The sequence below is a fragment of the Callorhinus ursinus genome, unplaced genomic scaffold (genome assembly GCF_003265705.2).
Source record: "Callorhinus ursinus isolate GAN/ISIS: 27379988/994484 unplaced genomic scaffold, GSC_fseal_2.0 scaffold22, whole genome shotgun sequence".
NCBI classification, from domain to species: Eukaryota; Metazoa; Chordata; class Mammalia; order Carnivora; family Otariidae; genus Callorhinus; species Callorhinus ursinus.
Window position 1 is genome coordinate 14,340,734 of NW_027397084.1, and position 27,173 is coordinate 14,367,906.

Sequence of the window (27,173 nt, forward strand, 5' to 3'; positions counted from 1 at the left end):
CTCAAAGACCACAGTGAGAAAGGCCATTTCTTCCTGAAGAGTTTCAGTGAAATTTCTAGATTGTACCACAGTAGACTGATTTGGAACCAACCACTCTGGCCAGAGAGTGTACTCATTGAACAAGCCAGGTTGTGTGTATCTCCCGGATCCAGGCCCATCCAAATACTTAGACAGTTGGGGAGGGGTAGTTACCATTGGAAAAAAATCAAATCAATTTCTAGAAAATGGTGGTATATAATGGGCAGATACACAAAATAAATATCCATTATACTCCCTAGGCAGTTTAGAGAATCAAGCATCCTCCCAAACCGGATCTGACTTCTAATCTTCTTGCAATCTACTGTGCTCGGTCAGCAAATCAGGTCAGTAAAAAACATTTGAAAACCTGCCTTGTGTTAAATATAGACTCCAAACATTTCTCTTTCCAAACAGTATGCTGTCATCATTGTCATCATATACACCAATGCAGTAGCTCACTATAGTCATCACAATAAGTCATCACAATAATTCTGCACCAATGAAACAGAAGGGTTAATAATTCCAGTTAAAGATAGTGTTCTTATCTCATCTTCCAAAGTCTACTAAAATTACATTAAAAATATTTTTTAAGGATAAACTCCCTAGCACAAAGAGAATCATAGAGGAGATGACAGCAAAAAGATTTGGAAGTTGGAAATCAGATGGACAAGATTTTTGAAAGATGAAAACTGGGCCAGCAGTGGCTGTGGGACCCAGAAGCAAGTCAGATCAAAACAGAATGGATGAAAGGTTAAGGGTGCCCAGTGGAATTCAGGTGGGGTTGAAAGCAGAAGAATCTGATAAAAGTTAGGCAGAGGAGTAGATAGATGTCCAGACCTGCCTGCCAAGCCAGAGTAGCCTGGAGACTAACCTTAGAGCACTCAGGTAGAAGACTGAAGGTATAGTAACTGGAGAGGTAGAAGGAAGGAGACTGAATATGGGGACCCCAGGCATGGCTGAGTGTAGGGATACAGTTCCGGAAATATGTGGGTCTTAGTAAAGATCTATACTCAAAGGTGAATCCCTGGCTCCCTTCCCCCCAAAATTTCTAAATTTGGTTTTTCAAAAATTCAGATACAGTTGACATATAACATTGTGTGAGCTTAAAGTATACAAGATTTGCTACATTTATATATTATAGTATGATTACTACCATAAATTTGGTCCTGGATTTTCTGGTTATTATGGAGGTATAGTTGTTGAGGTAAAATTGAACATATTTTCTTGACATTTTGTTAGCTTTACTTATAATTTTTATGTTTATAGAGATATATTATGTGGGTCTCCATTTGTATTCTTGCCTCAGGTCCAACAAACAGAATTCAAAACAAACAGGAAAAAGTAATCTTGAGGAACACAGACAGTGCAGGGAACAATTAAAAACAAAGAACAAAAAAAACACACTATAAATGACATTCTTTGAGGAGAAAGAGATAGGAGGAGATACTGCCAAGAAATCTAACAGAGCTCATCCCCTCTCAGTGACTCTGCCTCTCTCCTGAACTGCACAGCACCACTGGCTTGAGTGAACAGGGCTCCCTCAGAGTTTCTTGTGTTCTCTGTAAGAACATCCCCTTTTCAAGAGATGCCACATTGACACCACTTGCCATACCACCATAGGTGGGTTCCACAAAGTTCTATGTGCTCCTGGCAGAAACTTCCCCTCCCATATTCCACCATTAGGCCTGAGCTTCTGTCCCTTTGTGACTGAGAAAAACAAGACTGGAATCTCCACCCAATGGTTCTGTACTCCCTTAAATTGGCCCAACTGCACTCTTCCTAAGCCCTAAGTGTCTACGGTGACCTCTAGAATATAGAATCAAATACCAGCTCAATCAAAAGCAAAACTCCTCCATCCTCAACTTCTTTTCTGAAAATTCCCATCACTTCCTGGCCCCCAAAAAGAAAAGCCTTCTCTTGTAGCAGCATTTGACATACTTAACTCCTCCTTTCCGCCAGAAACACTCTCAGTTTTCCTCCTGCCTGGCCAACCAAGCATTACCAGCCTCCTGTGCTGGTTCCTCTTCACCTCCCCAATCTCTAAATGTTGGAGTAGACCAAGACTCAGTCTTTGGAGCTCTTTTCTTCCCTTCTCTTTAAATGCCATGGGACATTGCACTACTAATTTATATACTCATACATCCAACTGCCTTCTAGATAAATGAACTTGGATCTCTAATTTGTATCTCAAACTGAATATGATTAAAATCAAATTTTTAAATTTCCTCCCAGCCTGGCTCTTCTTATATTATCTTCATCATCGTAAATGGCAACAACACTTTTTCTGTACTTGGTCCTAAAACCTAGGATTCATTCTTGAACCCTCAATTCTGAACTCTTGTTCAGAACCTGGCTACTTCTTACTCTATTACTCGGGTCCGAGTCACCATTACCTCTCACCTATATTATTGCAATAGCCTCACAACTACTCCTTTTTCCACTATGGCCGTCCTGTTGTCCATTCTCTACAAGGCAGCCAGAGTGCTATTTTAAAAGTGTAAGTCAGATCATAACTTCCCTCTGCTCAAAATCCTCTGTGATCTTCACCCCTAAACCCTCTCTGACTTATGTCTGGACCCTCTCCCCCTTGCTCCAGACACACTGATCCTCTTGGTGTTCCTTAAACTTTCCATGTCCCTGCCTCAAGACCTATGTACTTTCAGTTTCCTCTGCCTGAAAAGCTCTTCCCCATGTCACATCTTACTCTCTCACTTCTTTCTAGTCTGTTCAAAAATATCACCTCATCATTGAAGCCTTTCCTGACTCCCTGACATAACCCCGCAGCCCCTCTTCCAGGCACTCTCAGCCTCCCTTTCCTCTGTTTTGTTTTTTTCATGGACTTCTCACTACCTACCTGACACATTCAATATGTTTCTGGGTGTGAGCTCCTTGAGGACAGAGATTTTATCTGTTTATTCATTGCAAATTATGCAGAGCCTAGAGAAAATACCTGTGACATAATAATTGGTGCTCAAAATTTGTTGAATCCACGATTGAATGAAAATAAGTTGAAAAAGAAGAACAAAAGGCTATAAAGGAGAGGAGTTAGGAAACAAAACCAAATTCTCTTGAAAATTAAAATATGACGGCTGGAATTAGAATCTATTAGACAAGTTTGAAGATAAAGTAGAAAAAATTCTCCCAGAAAAATATAAGGGAAAGTCAAAGAGATGGGAAATAGGAGACAAAAGATAACAAAATTGAATGATTAGAATAAAAGGGAAAATACCCCAATTCTGGGAATTCTGGAAAGTAAGATAAAAGAAATAATAAAAAAGAAAAGAATTCAATAAATTTCCCAGGACTAAAGGACATGTGTTTCCAGATTAATGTTTGCACTAGGGGAATCCAAAATTACACAACACTCATGTAAAGATATTGGGCTATATCATATAAAATATATATGCATTTACCATTAGACCAAGCAATCCCACTCTAGGACTCTATCCAAAAGAGATACTTGCAAATATGCCAAATGACATATGCACAAGGACATTTATTATAGAGTTATTTGTAATAACAAAATACTGAAAACAATCCAGATGTCTATCAATAGGAGAATGATTGAATAAACTATGTTATCTAGTTATAAGTAACATTTTTGAGCAATGGAAGAAATGTGACTATGAATGGAAAATTAGATAATATTAAGGTATTAGTTATTTTTACAGAGGTAATAATGACATCATAAGTATGTTTAAAAAACTTATCTCTTAGAGATGTGTATTGAAAGATTTATGGGTGAAATGATAGATGTCTTGTACTATCTTTAAGGTATTCTAGCAAAAAAATTAAAAAGATAGAAAGAGATGGATGATGTAAAGCTGGAAAATATTTATAATTGTTTAATCTATATGATTAAACAAGATTGTGTCCAAGTATTCATTACAGTATTCTCTTTACTTTTTATTATATTTGGAAATTACTATAATAAAATATTTATTCCAAACACAATGGATTTTTTATTACTATCATTAAGTACAATATCCAGAAATTAGTATATACTAGAGACAAAATGAGAGTCCTAAAAGCTGAGAGAGAGAGAGAGAGAGAGAGAGAGAGAGAATAGGTCATGTAAAAAGGACCAAGAATTCTAATGGTACTGGAGCACTCAGCAGCAAACCTGACCTCACAAGACGATGAAAAAGTGCCTTCAAAATTCCATGGAAACAACTCAAAAAATGGGAGAAAGTATGTGACATCATATAACTAGTAAGAGACTTTTTTCCAAGATATTAAAAGAATTTTTATAATTCAACAATAAAAATCCAAATAACCCAATTAAAATATCAGCAAAAAATTTTAAATAGGCATTTCTCAAAAAACAAACAAACAAACAAACAAACAAACACAAGTTGCCAATAAGCACATGAAAAGATGTCCAACATCATTAGTCATCAGGGGATGCAAATCAAAACGACACTAAGATACCACTTCACATCCACGAGGATGGCTATAATAAAAAAAAAAAAACAGATAATAACAAGTGTTCTCAAGGCTATGGTAAAATTGGAACCCTCATACATCACTGGCAGGGTTGTAAAATAGGGTAGCCCCTTTGGAAAAGAGTTTGGTAGTTCCTCAAGCTGTTAAAAATAGAGTTACCATATGACCCACAATCCTACTCCAAGGTCTATACACAAGAGAACTGAAGACTTATAGCCACAAAAAAATGTATATGCAAATGTCTATAGCAGCATTATTTGTAATAGCCAAAAAGTGGAAATAATCCAAAGGTTCATTAACTGGTAAACGAATAAGCAAAATTGTTATATCCTTACAATGGGATATTATTTAGCCGTAAAAAGGAAAGAAGTATTGATACTTACAACATGAATGAACCTTTAAAAACATTATGCTAAGTGAAAGAAGCCAGTCACAAAGAGCACATATTATATGATTCCATTTACGTGAAATGTCCAGAATAGGCAAATGCATACAAACATAAAGATGATTAGTGGTTGCTAGGGAGTTGGGGAATGGGAGATGACTACAAATGGTTCAAGGTTTCCTTTTTTTTTAAGATTTTATTTATTTATTTATTTATTTATTTATTTATTTATTTATTTATTTGAGAGAGAGAGAGAGAGGAGAGACAGAGCGAGCAAGTGAAGGGAGGGACAGAGGGAGAGGGAGAAGCAGACTCCATGCTTGCTGCGGGGCTTGATCCCACGACCCTGAGATCATGACCTGAGCTGAAACTTAAGCAACTGAGCCACCCAAGTAACCCAAGGTTTCTTTTGAGGATAATGAAAATATTCAGGATTTAGATAGTGGTCATGATTGCACAACTCTGTGAATATACTAAAAACCACTTGACTGTGTGTTTTAAATGGATTAATTTTATGGTGTATGAATTATACCTCAATAATGTTGTTATTTAAAATACTGTGAAGAGGTGACCATGGGTCATGATGCTGGGTGTGGTCTGTGGCTCTATCAGTTGACATCTACTCTGTCTTGTTTGCTGATTGACCAAATGTCATTAAAGATATTCAAGCAGCCTGTTCAATTTACTAATCCAGAAATTCTTGGCTATTTTGGATTGGCAACTCTTCCTAATCGAATCCAATGAAAATGCTTTCTGAGTTCATGGTAATGACTGAAAATCCACATTCAAAGATAGCCTCTTCTTGACTGATCCATGTAAAATTATTTTGAGTTGGAGAAGAGAGAAAATTTTAAAAAACTGTCCAAACTGATGCTCTAAGGGTTAAGATTAAAGAGAGAGAGTCAAACTGTGATTTATAGCAGTGGTTACACCAAGACATGGTGAGCAATCAACCACAGAGTTTGTTTTGGTATCTCTTACATTCATCAATGACCGTTTGAAAGATCTCTGCATGATAAAAGTGGTTTGAATAAGTGGTCATATCACAGAGAACACAGTGCAGTGTTGTTTTTACTCTACTTCAATTTTTGAGCATGAACTTAAATCCTTAGAAGCTAAGTTTACAAAGATGATCCACATTCAGATGAATTATTTTACCTATCATTGCAAAACCTAATAACCTCCCTCAGACAAAACGACAGCAGTTGAAGAAGTAGATTGTTGATGAACCTTTGTCACTGTTTATAAAGGTTTATCACTTACCTGAATCAGAATCAGATGAAGATAGTGAAGAGTTAAAAATCACACTGTGCTCTCTCAAGTCTAGCATCCCAATTTTTGTGGTAGGATCCAGTTGATAGATGTAAGTTAATGGCAAGGGGTTGGACTTCATCTCTCTCCATGGGGCTTTGTGGGCATGAAGACTCCAGAACACAATGACTGTGGCTGAGGGCAGCACTTGTCACTCACCTGCAGAGCTTGAAGGGTAACCCTGGACTTCCTTTATGAAAACGTTCACTTGAAAACGACAGAAAAGTGAAAAGAAAGGATGTGAATAAAGACCACACCTGGCTGGAAATGCTTGTCACATGCAAGGGATGAATACACATGAACTACATGCATGCAAGCATGGATGTGGATGCAGGGCAGACATGTCAATGGCAGTGTGTGTGAGCACGTGCGTAAGAAAACACACCAGAGCGGGAACTTGGTTGTATGTTTTTCTGAGATTGTTGGAAGAATGCCCACCCTAAGGTCCTATGGAATGTTATCTTGGTTTTATCTTTAGCTGTGTTGTAACTTTTCCCAAAAAGTACTGTAACATTATTTGTCATTGTTGTGGCTTTTATGTGTGCTTTTATTTATTTTCATTTTCTTTCCTTTTTAACCATGAACCTTGGAATCGGTTTTAAATGACTGCTTAGCAAGTATCATTAATAATAAATTTCTTTGAGCTTAACAGGCCTAATTAGCTAATCATTGAATAGGACTATTGATTTATATCAAGGAAAAATTCATTTTTACCTAAGATGCTCTTGAGCGGTAGGACTCCTATATACTGATACAGAAAGATGAGCTGATGGAGCCAACAATGAGCATATTATTCAGCGTGCAGTCCCACTTCAAGTCTCTTACTTCATTATTCTTGCTGTATACATCTGAGCACATCACCTAAAACCAGTTTGCTGCTACCATTCAATACAGATAATTTACCTATCATTTATCTCTTTCCCAAGTAAAACAGTGGAAAACAATATAGTGAGATACATGGTCATACTTAAAGAGTTTTTAGAAAAAAACGAGAGGATGTTATATGCAATTGATAAAGTATTAAACACTACGTTGGAAACTACTGATATACTATATGTTGGCTAATTGATTTTAAATAAAAAAATTTTTTAAAAAGAAAAAAACGAGAGACTTCTAGCAGGTAATTTTTTAAAGTCCTTTAGATTCTGATGCCAAGGAACTAAAAGTTAAAGTAATTACAGTGAACTCATTATAAGCCATTTTTATTTGTAGTCTTCTAAAATGTTTATCCCTAGAAAGTTAATCTTGGTTATACTATGTTATAGAGAAAAAGAGTCTATAAGCTCCAGCTGTTGGATTTTAAGTTAAGATTCTTACCTACAAAATCAGAGTCAGTAAGATTATTTTTTTCTAAATTTGAAAATAATGTTCTCTCTTTTTAAAGACAATTTTAAAAACCTTAATTAGATCTGTTCAAAAGCCATTTTAAAGATCAGCCTCGGGGCGCCTGGGTGGCTCAGTCAGTTAAGGCTCTACTCTTGATTTCAGCTCAGGTCATGATCTCAGAGTCCTGAGATGGAGTCGGGCTCTGCACTGGGCATGGAGCCTGCCTAAGAGTCTCTCTCCCTCTTCCTCTGCCTCTTTCCCCACCCTTCCCCCACATGAGAGCACTCTATTAAAAAAAAAACAAAAACAAAAAAAAACGAGCTCAACCTCCAGCTACAGACATCAGGTTCATCTGGGATGAGACTTTGAGATTCCAGACCCAGAATTCTCCTGTAGTGTGGCCAAATGGAGCCCTCATTCTGGCCAGGTCGTCCTAACTTCAACCATTTCCTTTGGGAATAGTTTTCTGATAGAATGTGGTTAGTAATGATAGTTGTGCTGTATTTAGATCATCTCATCCATGGTCACCCGTTGTCATTCCCTTCATTTTGAGTAACACTTTTCTCCATATGATGTACAAGAATGTACTGGAAATCAATGCAGGATCATGCTGATGATCCATGGGTGGCAAGGGTCAAAGCTACTTATTCTTACTCATTTTGTGCAAAGCGTGGCCTTAATCTTCATTTTCCCCTTTGTAATGTCTTACTATAGTACATTAATAAGGGAGTTGTTCAAAGTGTGTGCTTTTTCTCAACATTTCTACTGATTCAAAATCAAAATTGATATATTTAAAAAAACAAATGGAGTAAAGACAGCAGGGGGCGTTGGTTTATTTATATTTTCACTTTCATCAAGGGGAGGTATAGAGATTGAAAAAAATTAATTTAAGGATGAGGTGAGATTTTTGTTTAATATTTGGTCAGAGCAGGGAAAAATAAGTTAAAAATATTAGTTTTGAAGGTATACTCCTTCAAAATAATCAAGTTTCTCACTAACACTGTGTCTTTACCACTGAATACCTATGAATGGTCAAATGGGATATGGTTTGCTTTTAAGGAACATTTTATCATGTGCCTTTAGGAACACTATTAAAACGTTACATTTGTGTTCTGTACATTCTTACCAAAAGAAGGTATCCTATGATTTCAGTACACTGCATAGAAGATCAGTTATTCTCATTATTTTGACATTTGTTAATTATACTAGAGAAAACTGTTTTAAAACAGTATTTATAAATTACCATGTATACACTAAGCCCTGTGACATTTGAATAAAATTGTTACTTAGGAGAAGTTAACATTTAATAATATTTATGGGGGTACAGGAACCTACACATTTTAAATCACTTTTTGTTTTGCTGCCTAAAACTAGAAAAATGATTTTGCTAATGATATTTTGTATGTTATTTTACCAAGACATCACTAAATTTTACCTATAAAAATGTACTATGGGAACACTTGTTTTACACAATAATCTTATATCCATCAAACTAATTTTTTCCAATAAAACACTACTGTTTAGATATTTTCAAAAAATTCTGAGAGAAAATAATTTCCAACCTGTAATTCTATAATAAGCCAAGCTATCAATCAGTTGTGAGGGTAATATGAAGACATTTTGGAACATGTAAGCTCTCAAAACATTTATTATTCATGCAACTTTTCTTGGGAAGTTATCAAAGAATATGTTCTAAGAAAATGAGGGAACAAACCAAGAAAAAGAAAAATGTAAATCCATCAAGCAGCTGATCCAACCAGAAGAAAGATGAAAGAGTCCATGGTGATGCTGAAAGCAAACCCAAGGGCTACAGGCCCAGAGAACAGCCATAGGGACAGAAGATGCCAGGAGCTATCCTCCAAGAAATGGTGATAATGAGGGACAGCCTGATAGGTAAGGACATTGTAAGAGAAGATCTATGCTTCTGAAGGAGAGTCTGTGAATAAATAAGAAAAAACATGGCAAAAAAATGATTTTGGGGGTGTTTTTCTAGAACACTAGAAAAATACTACAAATATTATCATGTAGAATCCAAAAACAAAACAAACAACAAAACAAAAAACAACTCTTAAATACAGAGAACAAACTGGTGGTTTCCAGAGGGGAGGGGCAAAATAGATAAAGTGATTAAGAGGTACAAATTTCCAGTTATAAAATAAATGAGTCACAGAGATGAAAAGTACAGCCTAGGGAGTATACTTGACACTCCAGTAATAATGTATGGTGACAGATGGTGGCTATATTTAGGTGGTGAGCACTGAGTAGTGTATAGAAATGTCGAATTGCTATGTTGTACACGTGAAACCAATATAATAGTCTATTGACATATCATACTTCAATTTAAAAAAAATTATTAGCTCCAAGAGAAACCAAAGTTATACAAAAGAAGAAATGTAATCATAGCACATTATGTGACTTAGCTGTGAATAAATTTTACATGAGAAAAATCATATAAGCAATGAATACTGAACTAACTATTATTATATAAATATATGGGAGGAGTGGAGGAGGGAAAGTTGTGTGAAAGCATATATGCTTGCGTGTGTATCCCCCGCGATGTCCTCGGCCTATTTGAGAGGGTGCTAGGGGGGCTACATCCTCTCCTGTAAATGGGAATTAATAGCAAATAGCTAACACTTCAAAAACCAAAACTCTCAATATAGTTATGTTCTTTAGAAATATGGAGGCAAACTCCAAAAGAAATAGCTAATGAAGTTGAAATGGTTGCCTATGTGAAGCAGAAATTGGATGAGGTGTCCTATATTTTTATAATAAATATTGTGGAACCATTTGACTCTGAACATGTATAGAACTTAGATTAAAATATAAGTTTCTATAAGAGAAATATAAAAGTATACTTATACAGTCAGAATTCACTTAATTCTAGCTGCTATTCAGTATTCAACTCTACACAAGGGAAGAGAAATCTTAAAATACAGGCTCAAAATATCTTGAATAAAAGTCTTTAAGAAGTGGTAATTAACTTTTGAGGGTGATCAGTGACTCCTTTGAATCTGATGCAAATTAAGATCTCTCTACCAAGAAAAGTGAACTTGAGTTTCCAGAGAGTTCACAGACTTCCTGAAGCTCATCCATAGATCTTCTGGATATCTACATATCACAACTGAAGAACCCTTATTTTGGAGAAAATAATAAATATGCACATAAAATGGCAAAGCCTTGAAATGGGCCACATGAAAAGAGCTTCTTCACTCACCTGAGTAGCATTCATAAAAGTAGCCATGATCACAGGCAAGGGGGGGCCATTGCATCTTCCATTCGGGTCTCCTGTTCCAAGTAGATTTCAAATAACGCCAGACTTTAAACCTCTGAGATTATTTCCTGCTCTCAGTGGTTTTAAGACTAGAGGGCAGTGTTTCTCTCGCGTATTAAATAGGTGTCTTTGTTTCAAAACTAACAGAAAGCATTCTTGGGAGATTTGATTGCACAGGATCTCCACACATTTCCTGTCTATTAGCAATGCTTTGTTTAGTTGGAAAGTGTAGGTCCACAGTTTCATCTTCTGGACCCAATTTGGCCGTAAAAGATTAAAGAAACCAAAACCAGATTCTTTTCACTTTAAAAATGATGAAGGCCCCATGGAATTTGGTATATGAATGTTTGCACTTAGCATAGAAAGTCTTCAAAACCCTACTGAGGCAAACCAGAATTGGCCAGGAAAGCATATTTTCCAGATTTTGAGTCATTTGGAGGGGTCCATTTTAGGGTTTTTGAGACATATTATAGAAGACATGCACAGAAAAAAAAAAAAAAAACTAAAACTAAACAACTAATGAAGAAGCCTTAGGTAAAGTTTTAGTTTGCAGGGGCTTTGAACCAGTGAGTTTTCACAAGTTGTACAATTACTCTCTGTTGAGTAAGACTTACACCAATCACTCCCTTCAGTAATCTGTGATTCACACACAGCCTGCTGCCAAATTACAAGGATGCCAAATAACATTAGTTACAAAATGCAGAAGAAAATTTAAGTTGTTCTTTTCTTCATGTTGGCAGGCCTCCCTACCTGAAAGAAATTAGTAAAATTTTGCCAGATGCTCATACAAAAGAAAAGACACTTTATTTTTTGGCCTTTTTAGAACTGGTCAATTGCAAAGCTATCCTCTTCCCCCCACCACCACCTTTTTTTTTTTTTAATTTTAAGAAGCTACCTCAGAGAGTACTCATTTTCCATATTTGGGCCTTTGTTCAATTGAATTTCACCAAAGCCCTCTCAGTTTCTTTGCTCTTTCCAAAAAAGGCCCTCATGAACAGGAAAGTTTAATACAATTAGTTTTCACTATCAGTTATGAGACTTACCTCATATGTTTCCCAAATATAAAATGAAATAAATGAAATAAAATGAAAATAAACAAAGAATCTAAAAGAGATTTTTGAAATGAGAATTAAGAATAAAATTTGGGGGAAAAAGTATATATTAATCACATGCAATGAATCATAGGGATACGATAAAAAACATATCAAGTAGTTCAGCACTTAGGAGGTGATTTCTCTAATGGCAGTTTAGAGGAGAAGACTTTAAGAGACCCATTACTTGTAATCACCATGACCCGCGGAATTATGAGCCCCTACCCAAACATGCCATCCCCCTAGCCCACCTCACCAGCCTACTTGGCCTTAATCAAAGGCAAACTAGAAGTGCATTTTTTATTCTATCAGAGTTTTTTCTGTTTTGTTTTGTTTTTTACTGACCTACCTCACTACTTAGAACAGGACAATTTGCAAGGGGATATTTAACAGTATTTTTAAATGGTGAGGAATGGCAATTAAACAAGTAGATGAAATCTTTCACTAGCTCAGAAGTTCTATTTGCACTAATGTCATTAACACCCCCTAACCACCAAAGTTTTCCCCTGCTTGTCTTATTTACTGGTCTGCTAACTAGAAGATGGGTGGGCTTATCAAACTTTAGTTAGAACTCTCTCCTGGATGGCATGACCAAATATATAAATCTACTTCAGCTCTGTAATCCCGGTGCTTCAGAGTCTTGCCTAATTCCTCTTTACTTCAAATATTTAAGAGACTGCTTTGTGCCTTTTGGACCCATACACAAACACCTAGAACAAGTCAAGAACCCCGTTTTATATTGTCCTCCAAGGGCACAGTTGTAGCTCTTGGTTGCCTACACTAAACTCTGATTACATCTGAATAACTTGCTTCCTCCAAAAAGCCAAAGGCTTCACCAACCTCTTCCACCGCAATCCATCTCCCTTTCTATCGGTTGGTTTAGGACTAGTCCTGTGATGCAATTTTGGCCACTCACTCACCAAAAGAGGTCTACTAGGGGTCACATGGGAAAGATATGCTCTTTTTTTTTTAAGATTTTTATTTATTATTTGACAGAGAGAGACACAGAGAGAGAGGGAACACAAGCAGAGGGAGTGGGAGAGGGAGAAGCAGGCTTCCCCCCGAGCAGGGAGCCCAACGTGGGGCTCAATGTGGGGTTTGATGGTGGGGCTCGATCCCAGGACCCTGAGATCAGGACCTGAGCCAAAGGCAGATGCTTAACAACTGAGCCACCCAGGCGCCCTGGGAAAGATATGCTCTTAAAAAGACATGCAGAAAGGAAAAAAATAAAAAGACCCTACTTTCTCTGGGAACACTGTCGTGTCTGGAGGTGATACTGAGGATTGTTGTCACTTCTCATTACCAGCTCAAAGATAAAGCCAACCTTCAGAGGGTGGTAGGGCCAAGGGGTTCACACAGAAGCAAAGACAGAGTGTAACAGATTATGCCTGAAACCTGCCTTTCCACAAGACATCCTGCAATTTGAATTAATGAATCCCTTACTGTTCAAGAGAGTTGGGTCTAGGTTTTCTGATCCTTTCAGTAGACTGCAGCCTAACATAAGCAGAGGGTAAATCAGGAGGACCTTCAACCAGAGAATATTCCTTTTTTTTTTTTAAGATTTTTTAAAAAATTTATTTGACAGAGAGGGAGAGCACAAGCAGGGGGAATAGCAGAGGCAAAGGAAGAAGCAGGCTCCAAACTGAGCAGGGAGCCCAACGCCGGACTCCATCCCAGGACCCTGGGATCATGACCTGAGCCGAAGGCAGACGCTTAACCAACTGAGCCACCCAGGCACTCTGAGAATATTCCTTTTGGTCTCCACTCTTTTCTTTGCTAATATTCTCACAATTCCCAATCTCAGGCTATAATAAATAGTTAAATAAATCAAAGAGAGAAATATCCCTAGGCCAGAACACTCATAAAATTCCCCTTAATATCATTTAAAATAGGCCAGGTTTCCTGAAAAGATCTTAAAGTATATCTTTGGGAAAAGTATAGATACTAAGTTATTTAAATTGCTGATGATCTAGAGTAGCACCCGCGCAGAGTGAACTTGTGGGCAGTGACCCAAAAACCATTTGATCTTGGGGGTTTAAAGTGACAACTAATTCTTAAAACAAATAAAGAACCATGCAGAAGTCATAGAAATAAGGATAAAGTAGGGAGGTATAAATTGCAGGGGGAGGGGGTTTAGCAAATGTAACACCAGACTATAGTTCTCCTCAGCCAAGAGAACTTAATATACTTTGCTTGAAATATTTCATTTCTAAATAAATCATATTTTAAAATTACAAATGGATATGGGCAAAAAAACAACTTCATCACCGGTCGTATATTATCAGCATGAAAATCTACAATTCATACTTCTATTAAAAGGCTACTGAACATCGTAGAGGTGTCTGCAGAGAGCTAGATCTCCTCAACTTACGCTGACAACAAGGTTTTAATAAATGAACTCTGAACAGGGAGTAGAGACCCAATAGTCAGAGGTCGTGTAAGGCTGTCTTGGGCTTTAGCTAGTTGCTAGGATAACACTCAACACATCGAGTTAGGAGTAGAGGACAGTGATCCAACTAGCTCCCTGCACTTCCCTGCAACATCTGGGGGAATGGCGCTCTGCTTTATTTTCCAAACAGACAGAATTGACTCTTCAGATGGAATTGATAGAAAGTGAAAGACCGAGTCTAATGTGGTAAGAAGCTGTTAAAAGATTAGTATTGGCTTTTGGTGGAAAAACAATTATGCTGAATTACATACACATCTGCCACACACTCAGCAAACTATCAGAGAAGGCAGATTTTCCTCACATTTTACTTCTTGGACCCTTTTCAATTTTCAAATAGAATACAGTGCTCTAGTTATTGCTTACATGCATTTTCTTTAAATAAACTTCGAACAAACTTAGAAAGCCTGATATTGTTTCCTAAAGAAACTCTTCTTTCCCAACCACTTACCCTGCAGGAAATAAAAGTGTATATATGCTCTACTTCTGAAAACTGCTTTATAGTTATCAAAATTCTTTAATGGCCATTCATTTGATAAAGAGCATTCATTCATCATTTGCATTATTTCATTTGATTAAAAACAACACCACCAATAACAACAAACCTAAGCTTCTTACAGCTCTGCTTAGAGCAATTCTATAAGGATAAAGGGGTATTCATTCATATTTGCTGTCCTGTTCATTCATTCATTCATTCATTTAATAAGTATTCATTGTCTACAATGTGCCAGGCACTATTCTAAACACTGGGAATACAACAATGGGAAAAAGAAACAGACAAAATCCCTGTCCACGTGGTACTTACATCTTCAGAAACATGATGTAACTATTTTACATATTTCCATTACATTACGCGAATAGCTTAGTTTTTCCGTGTTGCTTTAGGGAAGGAGATTTAAATCATTACTTGAAGGAGCAAGACCCCAAATCTCATACACTGACATAGGTGATAGTTTAACAGTGTGGGGAAAGTTTGTTAATTCATGAAGGAAAAAAATTAGGCTCCTTTGATGTATTTCTCAAGTGAGAGAGTAGATTTTCCATTTACCATAAATCCAGCAAAGAACAGTGAACATCACAGAACTCCTTACAACCATTTATCACACGCAGATTCACTATGTGCAGGGCAGATTCCATTTGTTTTTACTTGAATACTTACATCAACTCTTAGAGTTGTTAAAATTATATTTTCCAGATTAAAACATATACATACACACGTGTGCGCACGCACATCTTGGAGAAATTTGAATGAGCCTGAAGCTAAATTTGTTGTGAGGTTTCAGTAAGTTAATAGATATGACATGCTTATGACAGTGCCTGACAAAGAGTGTTAGACAAATATTACATATTACTATGATTTCACCAGATTTAAAGATGAGAAAACTGAGGCCCTGAGAAGTAACTGGTCCAAGGTGCAAAGCTGGTTGGGAATCACCTCCCTCCCCAGAGGGACCTGGCTGATCTCTCTGCCTAGCAGTTGGTCATGCCCAGTCCATCCTACGCACCATGACATTAGAGAGCCACCATTAGAGTGCTATTTCTATGTCATGTTAGAATGCGTTTGATTTGGGTAACAAAAGTCAAATAGGGAATCTAACACCCACTAGTCATAAGCCTAACCACTTGCTACTTTAGAAATGGGGAAACAGAGTTCTGATAATACTGGACACAGTCTGTTCCTTTTTGGGAGGGAGGAAACAGGTCACAATGACAGACAGTCCTGGGTAGAGTGAAGTTCTCCCCTGGGGGCACCAGCACCAGGCTAAGGGCACCCAGAGGCTGGAAAACACCAAAGACAAACATGCCTGCTTTGTCATTTGCCTGGGGTTTTCACTTCTCTTTAACTTACCACACATATTTCCTGGGCAGGAGGTGAGGACGAGAAGAAAACCTCACAGCTACGTAACCCGACGGTTCTGGCCCCTGTTGGCGCACACACACCTGAACCCTATATATGGAAGGGTCAGTGGTGAGGGACACAGCTGAGGCAGAGGGAGAAAGGAAGAGAAGTGGGAGTCCTCTCTTCAGGAGGAAGACCTGTCCTTATCTAGGTCAGTTCAGATAAGTAATCCAAAAATATTTACTTGAGCGCCCTTCCCACCCCTTGTATGTCACCACACTGCAAAACTTTTGTCCAGACTGCTGATCCTGTATGAGTTCCCTGCTCCCAGGTTCTCTTTAGTTACTAAAACATTTACCCAGTGTAATGGAGTCGTGGTTAGTTAGCATTATTACTTTTTTAGATTGACTCTGCTGGATAATATAAGGGAGTTATTTTTAAGGGAGTACTGTAGTCTAAAAGCCTCTCTTTTGAGGCTCAGTGAGGGGCTTTTCGCAGCCCACTCCCAGAACAGAGCATGCCCACATTCACAGAAGCCTCTGCTAGAACCGTCCCTTCCATAAAGCCTTGGAGGAGAACGTTCTCCCTTAGCCGTGGCTGGCTTGACAGTTACAGATGGAAATGATGGTAAACCGAACGTAGTCCTGCACCAGAGGGGACATTCAAGTCGTCAGCTGGCCTCCTGGAGGTCACTGTAGATTGGGGGTCAAAGTTCTACCTCTATATGTACTCTGAATATTGTCCCTTTGCATGTTCAGTCTTTCATCTTCATGCTGCAAACTCAGACCCCCTCCTATTTCTGGTGCCGGCAAGCTCTTGGCGATTTCCCCCTAAAAGCTGCATGCCAGAGAAGCTCCGGCTTTAGTTAACAAACCCCAAAGGGCCCTAGAAAGCCAAGGATGTGTGTGTCAAGCATCTCTGACCTGCAGTGTTAGTCATCAAGGACCTGCTTGCGATTGCGACCCTTACAGTTTCAGAAAGGAATCTCACTAAGAGGCCAGAGAGAATCATCTGGTGTCACATGGGATAGATTTATTGGTAAAAAGGCTAACGATGAGAGAATTATTAAAGTTTCTTAGCCTGTTATTTAAAAGATGCAAAAGTATTCGGTATCCTTCAAATGTTAAAAGCATATACAAAAGTTTAAAAGACTCCATTACCCTCTGCCTTGTAAGTGCACCCATGAGTCCAGGGAAGCTTTTGAACTCTTGAGAGGACAGTGTCTGGGCTAAAAATCCTCCGGGGAGATGAGGTGACAGATGACCCGAGACCTCCTCAAGAACCATTTTCCTCCGACAGCCAGAATCACAGAATAGCAGAGCTGTGCAAAGTAACCTTGGCAGAGACACACAAGGCACGCTGGACGTTGAGTTCAAGAGGAGGGCAAGAGCCATGCGGTGCACACCACCCAATTAAAGTCTATTTGTGGAAAGCATAATGTGTATTTTTGTTAAAGGATGACTATAGGCTGAGGAGAATCGAGTTGACAGTCTTGGTGTTTAAAGGATCCATCCATATCATCCACAAAGTAGGAGCAGAAGGAAAATTTCACAAATAAGTATTTGACCCAAAGAGAGATGGGCTGAGATGACAGATGAAAATGAACTCTGTGTAGTGCTGAGTTAGGTCAGAGTGCTCAAGGTGACAGAGAAGTGAAGTCACACAGCCTCCATAAAGGGACAAGCCCTGAAAAATGAGCCCCCGCTCAAGCAATTCATTTACTTTCCAGCCGACCACAAATTTACCCAGTAAGCCATGAAATTGTGTCTGGAGGCAAACTGTGGCCAGGCCCAGGAAGACAATTTATCACTTTCTGCAAATGCTCTTAAAAATTCAAAATAGGAAAGACACTCCATAAAAAACTAGATACTTCATTGTGTGGTGAGTCTCATTAGGCCAAGAAAATAGCACCACTTAACTTTCTTAACTTTCTGTTTACAGGACAAGGGTTGAAATGAGGATTATCTAAAAGGACCTCCAAAAAATTAGTTGAGAGACTCTTCTCCCTGATGTTTTCAGATGATGGCTTTGCTCAGCCAGGGGTTAGTTGGGTAAGTGACCAAAGCATGGAGCAGTTGTTTCTGTGCCTTCTAGACAGGAATTATACCTAATCATAGAATTACCTCTGCTTCCTGACAGCATCTAATCCAGAATAAAACCCTGCTTCCTTGGACCCTCACCAAAATCACCCAACACAAGCCCAAATCCAGTCATAAGTCATAAGTCCTTTCTAACGCCTCCTTACTGAGACAACCCACAATTCCCTGAGGAATGAGGTTGCCCTCACTGGAACAAATTGATAAGCCCAAACTTTCTCCTGCTACGGGTGGATTTGTGGGGGTCTCTGACAGGAAGGCATTGTCAATGTAACCATAGACCAAAGTGTCAGTATGATCTTCCAGTTCAAACCAAGGCAGGCAGCTCCCTTGCCCTGTGTATACACATCACAAAAAAGTTAGCTAATGTGGGAAATTCAGCCAAATTTCTCTCTTTCGAGATTCACTCCTAATCATTCTCTAAAATAGGATCAAAAACCATTATTTGTAGGCTCTTTCCCTGTGTCAGTCGCTAAGGAGGAATCTAGATCATTCTTCTGCTCTCCTTATCCCACATTTCCAAGTAGGAAAGATGTTGACTGGATGGATGAGCTCTGAGCTGTTGATTGCACAGAATCTGGAGAGTGGGAGAGCTAATAGCAATTGAAAGATTCTTGGAAGGTGAAATCAACTTACATGATAGTTAAACCAGGGTAGATGAGGGAGGGAAGAGAGAGTCTGCATCAATTGGGTTTAGAGGAGCCAATTTGGGAGATGAGTCTGGAGTGAGAGAAGACTTTGAGGCAGCTGCAGTAGTAAAGAACTTGGATGTGAATAAGACGAAGAAAAAGAAGTTTCAAGAAGTTTTCTCGTGCTTTATGAAAGTACCACAAATTCCTCAACCCTCGTATTCCTGTTTGCTTTCTTCAAACAAAACCAAAATAACTTAATCTTTTGGGAGAGATAGCAGGAAATATTTCAATTTCTTTTAATTATGTGTTGTTGCTAGTATGTTTTTTTATGGACCCCCCCAACACTAGTGACTGTGCTATATGACAGTAGAGCATTATACAAGTTCTATTTAAAAGTCGGCTCAAGGGTGCATAGTTTTTGCCCACATCCCAGCCCTTCCCCTCGCCCTACTCCCACTTCTTGTGTCCATACCCACCATGGCACTCCCACGGAGACGCGGAATGGCCGACAACATCAGGCTGCCACCATTTTTAAATTATCTGGTCTCCCCTACTGAAATGTGGTTTCCTTGAGGGCAGCAGTTGACCCTACTTACTTTATCGCTGTATGCGGTGCTGCCTAGCACAGGGAAGTCCCTCAAAATGCTTTGTTTAAGCGAAATAAGTCAATCAGAGAAAGACATGTATCATATGACCTCACTGATATGAGGAATTCTTAATCTCAGGAAACAAACTGAGGGTTGCTGGAGTGGTGGGGGGTGGGAGGGATGGGGTGGCTGGGTGATGGACATTGGGGAGGGTATGTGCTATGGTGAGCGCTGTGAATTGTGTAAGACTGTTGAATCACAGACCTGTACCTCTGAAACAAATAATACATTATATGTAAAAAAAAAAAAAAAGAAGAAGAAGAAGATGATAGCAGGAGGGGAAGAATGAAGGGGGGAAATCGGAGGGGGAGATGAACCATGAGAGACGATGGACTCTGAAAAACAAACTGAGGGTTCTAGGGCGGGGGGGTGGGAGGATGGGTTAGCCCGGTGGTGGGTATTGAAGAGGGCACGTTCTGCGTGGAGCACTGGGTGTTATACGCAAATAGTGAGTCATGGAACACTACATCACAAACTAATGATGTAATGTATGGTGATTGACATAACATAATAATAAAAAAAAAAGAAAGAAAAAAAAAGTAAGTGTCATCCAGCCTTGTGTTCTAGCCATCATCACCTGGCTCTGTCACTGACAAAGCTTGTAAGGGACCCATTGTAAGTCAACCAGCATTGTCTCCTCCTGTATACTTCTGGAATTTCCCTCTTTCTTTTCTTTTCCAATTCTTTCACAACAATTATAATTAATGCTGTTTACAGGCACTGTGCTAAGCCCTTCATTACTTATGCTAATTCTCACAATAATTCTGCAAGGAAGGCATTATTCTTCCCATTTTGAGGTTAGAATCTGAGGCTTGGAGAAGTTTCATGACATGCCTACAACATAGCTACTAAGTAATGAAAGTGGGACCTGAAACCCAGGTCCCCTTGAGTTTCAGACTCTTCAGTTGTACCATGAGGAGCAGATTGAATCTCATACAAAGCCCTTCAGTCAGGCCCTACCCTGTGTTACCAGAATTATTTCCCGCCACCTCCCCAAGTGCCAGCTCAATCACACTACCAGGATTCCCTTCATGTGTCCCCACAACTTTGTTCTGCTATTGCCTCCTACTGAAGGCCCCTCTTGCTTAACACTCTATTCTACTCGCCCATTTTTGAAGACCCAGCTCAAATGTCTTCTCTGTCATGAGGCCATTTCTATTTTCTTTCTTTTTTTTTTAAGATTTTATTTATTTATTTGAGAGAGAGAGAATGAGAGAGAGAGAGAGAGAGCATGAGAGGGTCAGAGGGAGAAGCAGACTCCCTGCTCAGCAGGGAGCCCGATGCGGGACTCTATCCTGGGACTCCAGGATCATGACCTGAGCCGAAGGCGTCGCTTAACCAACTAAGCCACCCAGGCGCCCCCATTTCCATTTTCTCCACCCTCCACTGGATGTGATCTTGCTTCTCTCTCACACTTAGTTTGAACCTCTCTGATAACACATATTATAGTCTGCTCCAAATGAGAGCAATTCTGATGCACATGTTTTACTTTATCATTTTTATTTTTCCAGGGAGGAGTAATAGTAGCAAACACATATAACACTCACTAGGTGTCTGGGAAGAGTGTACACACTTCACATGTATAAAGTAGCTGAAGCCCTGTGATAATTCCATTTGGTATGCAGTACAGCACAAAGAGACCCGTAAACGTGCCTGGGGTCACAAAACCAACAAGGAGCAGTGACAGGGAGGGACCCAGGCAACCCAGCACCAGTGCCCACGCCATGAACCCTGGGGCCAGGCTTCCTACACATAGCAAGATCACAATAAGCGTTTGTTGAGTCAAAGAATGAACGACTATACAACCGCCTGAACGCAAGGCAACCAATTTCGTATAAAATTAAACAAGCCAGGCACAGTATTTGGCTATTTGACATCCAGTTGCCTCAAATTCATAGCATTAAGAAGAACTTTTATGGAGTCATCATTGACTTTTATCATTTCTCCAACAAAAATTTTCTGCAGACAATGGGTCAGCCCCTGGACCAGAAGCTACCTGAGTCTGGGCCTTGAGAACTTGCAACAAGCCACGGAGAGGAGCTTACAGGTGTCCACTTAGACATGCAGTATCCGGAACTTTCTAACTAACTGTACTTGGCTTTCTTGCTGTTGTAAACCATGGACTAAAGTGGTGGTTCGATCTAGGCTGATTCTCCCTTCCCCATCTGGCACTGTCTGGAGACAATTTTGGGGTCACAGTTGGGGGTGTGGGTGGAAGCCACGGATGCTGCCATGCACAGGACAAGACGGCCCCACAACAAAGAGCTATATTGCCCACAATGCTGATAGTGCTGAGGCTGAGAAACCCTGTTATCAAAAATGTAAAGAAAAAACTCTGTAGCAAAAAAAAAAAAAAAAAAAAAAAAATCAAAGAGGCAACTAGCAGATAAATAAGCCTTGGAAACCTAATATGCAGTACGGTTACCACAGACAGCACAACTGTACTACACGCATTTGACTTGCTACAATACCAGGTCTTAATTTTTCTCAACACTAGAAGAAACAATAATTGTATGACGTGATAGACATGTTAGGTAATGCTACACTTGGAATCATATTGCAACATAAATGTGTCAAATCTATAGGTAATACACCTCCGACTTACACAATGTTGTATGTCAAATATAACTCAATTTTTAAAAATCAGAGATGAGCAAAAAGCTCTCATTTGGGGGTACCTCTCAGACTCTTTAAGGAAAAGGCCTGTGTAAAATTGAAAAAACAAAAAAGAAATTAAACCAGAGCACTGATAAAGAAATAAACAAAGTATATGGAGCAAAATAAAATCAAGTTTAAAATACTCCTTTAATCTGCAGTGTTGACAAATCAATCTAATTACCGGGAATTTTGCAAATGCTGTCAGTGGTGCTGGTGCTGGTGTGCTGGAAGGAGGAAGATTCGATTTCCAGCCTCCCCCAGAAATTCTCTAAGGAAAATTTGTGAGTTAGCCCTCCTTGTGTGCTACAGAGCTGAGGTTCTAGAATGAGAAACTGCTTCATCTAAGATAAAACATGACTTCTAAACCTGGGGCGGACAGGATGCCTGGTTCGGGAATACCCATTCTATTTTAGAGATTAAATATGGACCTAGAGACCACCTCCTACAGACCAGGCTTCCAGAGGAGTGTGGATTCTTGAGGAAATGAAATAAATGAATCTGCAGGTAAAGCACTGAGAATAATTCCTTCCACATAAGAAGAGCTATATAAACCTTAAGTTATTCTTATTAGAGTGAGCCCATTGGAGAAAGAAGCTGCATTGCATTTTTATAAATTTCCCTGGGCCCAAGTATAGTGCCTGTGTTACTCCCAGAATATGTGACAGTGATTACACTCCCAAGTGGTTTTGCTGTGGTTTGATGTCAATATTTTACTCAAGGAGCTCCCTCATCAGTGTTGATATAATTTTGAGCTTTTGCCAAGTCACTAGATTATCTGAGAACTTTTTTTTTAAGATTTTATTTATTTATCAGAGAGAAACACAGCGAGAGAGGGAACCCAAGCAGGGGGAGTGGGAGAGGGAGAAGCAGGCTTCCCGCGGAGCAGGGAGCCCGATGTGGGGCTCGATCCCAGGACCCTGGGATCATGACCTGAGCCGAAGGCAGACACTTAACGACTGAGCTACCCAGTTGCCCCCTGAGAACATTTTTGCGTTCATTTACAGTTAAAATATAGACAAAGTCTCACAGAAACTTAGATTTAGTACTTTAAATGCTTCTTTTAATTAATTAATTTTTTTGAGAGAGCGCACTTGTGTACACAGTCATGTGAGCAGGGGGAGGGACAGAGGGAGAGGGAGAGAGAATCCTTAAACAGGCTCCACACTCAGTGGCAGAGCTGAAGGCAGGGCTCGATCTCATGACCCTAAGATCATGACCTAAGCTGAAGTCGAGTCAGATACTCAACTGACTGAGCCACCCAGGCCCCCCAGTACTCTAAATGTTTTTTAAGTGTATTGGTCAGGGCGCCTGGGTGGCTCAGTTGGTTAAGCGACTGCCTTTGGCTCAGGTCATGATCCTGGAGTCCCAGGATCGAGTCCCGCATCGGGATCCCTGCTGAGCAGGGAGTCTGCTTCTCCCTCCGGCCCTCCCCCCTCTCATGTGCTCTCTCTCTCTCTCAAATAAATAAATAAAATCTTTTTTAAAAAAAGGTGGTTTGGTCAATATGGAGAAAAGGAACTGACAAGGTCCACCTGGGGCTGGGGCATAGGAGTGGGAGGTGGAAAGGGGAGAACAAATATCAAAATGTGTTCTCATTTCCATTGGGGTTTCTTTTTTGATGCATTTATTAATTTTATTTCTACTTTCTATTGAATAAAGTGCCCTAATCTAAATGTAGAGCATGACGCATTTTACACATGCATGACTGCTCATAACCACCAGATCCAGAGCTGGAAGGAACATTCTAGCGTTCCAAAGGATCCCCTTGCCCCTACTTAATCCCCTAAAGGGGACTAAGACGCTCTCCAACTTCCATCACTATCAGGTAGTTTTGTGAGTTCTTGCACTTGGTAAAGAGATATCTTTCTATGTTTTGTTTTGTTTTGTTTTTCTGAGAGCTTTATTGTTTTACTTTTCATGTTTTAGTTTGTGATTCATTTCAAATACATTTTTGTGTGTGTATGGAATGAACTACGAGGCAAGTTTTTTTTCTGCATATATATCCAATTGCTTCATGACTATTTATTGAAAAGACTGTCATTTCCCCAATAAGTTGCAGAGGTACCTTTATTATAAACCAGTTGACCTGTAGACAAGGGTGTGTTTCTGGACGTTCTAATAGTCTCTGTGTTTTCCCCTGGTATATTTGATTATCCTTTGTTAGTACCATACTGAATTAATTATGATAGTTTTATAGTTTCATAAGTTTTAAAATTTGGTAGTGTACAAGTCCTCCAATTCTGTTCTTTAAATTGTCTTAGGATTCTAGGTCTATTGCATTTCCATCTAAATGTTAAATGGAACTTGTACATTTCTACCAAAAGGAAAAAAAAAACACCTTTGTTGGGATTTTTAATATGATTGCACTGAATCTCTAGATGAGTTGAGGAGAACTGGCAGAATAGCCATGTTTACCTTAATGTATGAGCATGGTAGATCTCCCCACTTACATACGACTTTCTTGAATTTTTCTCAGCGGTGTTTGGTAGTTTTTATTGTGGAGATCTTGCACATCTTTCATTAGGATTACTCCTAAGTACTTAATGTTTTTGATGCTATTTTAAAAGATACTTTTATTTAATATTTCATTTTTCCTTTTGTTTGTTTCTAGTACATAGAAATGCAACGCAACAAACATGCTAAATGTGTTGATTAAATCTAACAATGTATACACTCTTTTGAATTTTCTATGCAAACAATCTCGTTATATATGAATGATACGAATGTTATTTCTTGCTTTCCAATTTTTATCTTTTACTTCCTTTTCTCACCTTTTTCCCTGGATAAAACCTAAAAAACAATGTTGAATGGCAGTGGAAATAGAGGTCATCTCTTTCTTGTTCCTAACTTCTAGAGGAAAGCATTCACTATCCCACCATTAAATAAGATACTTGCTGTTGGGTTCTTGTAGACATGTAAGTTTCAGGTTTTATTCTAGGCTTGCTAAGAATCTTTAATGTGAACAGGTATTGAATTTTATCATATGATTTTTCTACATTTATTAAGATGTTCATGCATTTTTTCTTCTTTTAGTTGTGAATGTAGTAGATTATACTGATTCATACTTTTGAATAGTAAAACAGCCTTTCTCTCTCTCTCCTAGAATACACACCACTTAATCATAATGCATTATGTCCCATTTGCTAATATTCTGTTTAAGATTCTTTTTCTCTATATTTCTGAGCTAAATGGGCCTATAATTTTCCTTTCTTTTATTTCTTCTGTCAGATTTTGGCCTCATTGTTATATTAGCCTCATAAGTTGGAAAGTATTCCCTCTTCCTCTGTTTTCTAAAAAATTATGCTTAAGATTGGTATGATTTCTTTTTGAAGAATTCATCAGCAAAGCTCTCTAGACCTGGAGTTTTCTTTGTGGGAATATTTTATATTACAGATTTAACTACTTTAATATACGTAGGATTATCCAGATTGGCCATTTCTTTGGGGGCAGTTTTGGTAAATTGTGTTTCTTCCCTTCCTTCCTTCCTTTCTCTTTTTTCCTTGATCAGTCATGCATCAGTGTTCATCCATTTTATTAATCTTTTCAGAGAAACAACTTTTAATTTTGTTGATTTTCTCTGTTTACAACTGCTTTATATTTTACTGATTCTACTTTTATCTTTATGATTTTGTTACTTTTACTTTCTTTGGGTTTAATTTGTAGTTCTTCACCAAATTTTTTCTTTAAGATTTTTAATTTATTTATTTGAGAGAGAGAGAGTGAGAGACAGAGAGCACGAGAGGGAAGAGGGTCAGCAGGAGAAGCAGACTCCCCGCTGAGCAGGGAGCCCGATGCGGGACTCAATCCCGGGACTCCAGGATCATGACCTGAGCCGAAGGCAGTCGCTTAACCAACTGAGCCACCCAGGCGCCCCCAAATATTTTTGATAAACAGAAGCTTAGATTGTTCATTTTCAACCTTTCTTTTTTTTCTAATATTTTATTTAAAGCTATAAATCTAAGCACTATTTTAGCTGCATTTGGCATGTTTTGATATGCCCTATTTTTGTTATCATTCACTTCACTTCAATTAGAATATTTTCTAATTTTTATTCTGATTTCTTCAACTCATGAGCTAATTGGAAATATGTTGCCCCCCAAAAAATTTTTTAAAAAGAAATATGTTGCCCAATTTCTAAACAATTAGAGGTTTTCGTTGGGCTGATACCTAGCTTTCTGTTCTTAAAGAAAGAATCTATAGGAGGCGAAACAAGATGGTGGAGGAGTAGTAGACCTGGATTTCCTCTGGTCTCAGGAATTCAGCTGGATAGGGATCAAACCATTCTGAACACCTACGAACTCAACAGGAGATCGAAGAAGAGAGTAGCAACAACTCTCTGAACAGAGAAGCGACCACTTACTGGAAGGTAGGACGTGCGGAGAAGTGAATCCGAGGCGATATTCGGGAGGATAGACGGCAGGGGAGGGGGCCTCCGTCGGCCGCTTCTGGCAAGTGATAGAGCCACGGAGCACAAAATCGGAACTTTTAGAAGTCGGCTCCGCTGAGGAACGTCGCTCCAGTGGCTAAGCGGGGGGTGGAATCCTCGCGGGACAGTGTGGTCTCAGGACCCTCGGGGTCACAGAAAGACCGGGGGTGCCTGAGTGCAGCAGAGCTCCCAGGTATCGGAGCGGGGAAGCCGGCTGCAGAGACGGAGCCGAAGCATGGGCTCTCAGCTCGGGGTTGCCATAAACTGTGATCCGCAGCCCAGTCGGGCCACGGCTCCTCCAGCAGGGACCCAACAGGCGGCAGATCCGGGGAGACTCCCCTTCCTCCCCCGGGAGGAGCGGCACGGGAACGCACCGCAGGGATCTGCTGGGTTTGGAGACTCCACACGGGGTCGGGTGCCAGAGATAGAAACGCTCGGTCACAGGCCGGGTGAGCAGGGAGTGCGGCCGGAGACCAGGGAGACGGGAGTGACTGCTTTTTTCTGGGGGTGCACTGAGGAGCGGGGCCCCGAGTTCTCGGCTCCTCCGGGCGGAGATTGGGAGGCCGCCATTTTCACT

General features: G+C 39.4%; 1 protein-coding gene across 1 annotated transcript in view; it reads right to left on the reverse strand.

Annotated features, from left to right (window-relative positions):
* Positions 1–27,173, reverse strand: part of COL21A1 (collagen type XXI alpha 1 chain) — a 380,703-nt gene that overhangs the window by 331,210 nt on the left and 22,320 nt on the right. Inside the window, exon 2 of the mRNA XM_073905127.1 lies at positions 6,113–6,367. The gene's annotated coding sequence lies outside the window, so the exon portion shown is untranslated. The remainder of the gene's footprint in view (positions 1–6,112; positions 6,368–27,173) is intronic.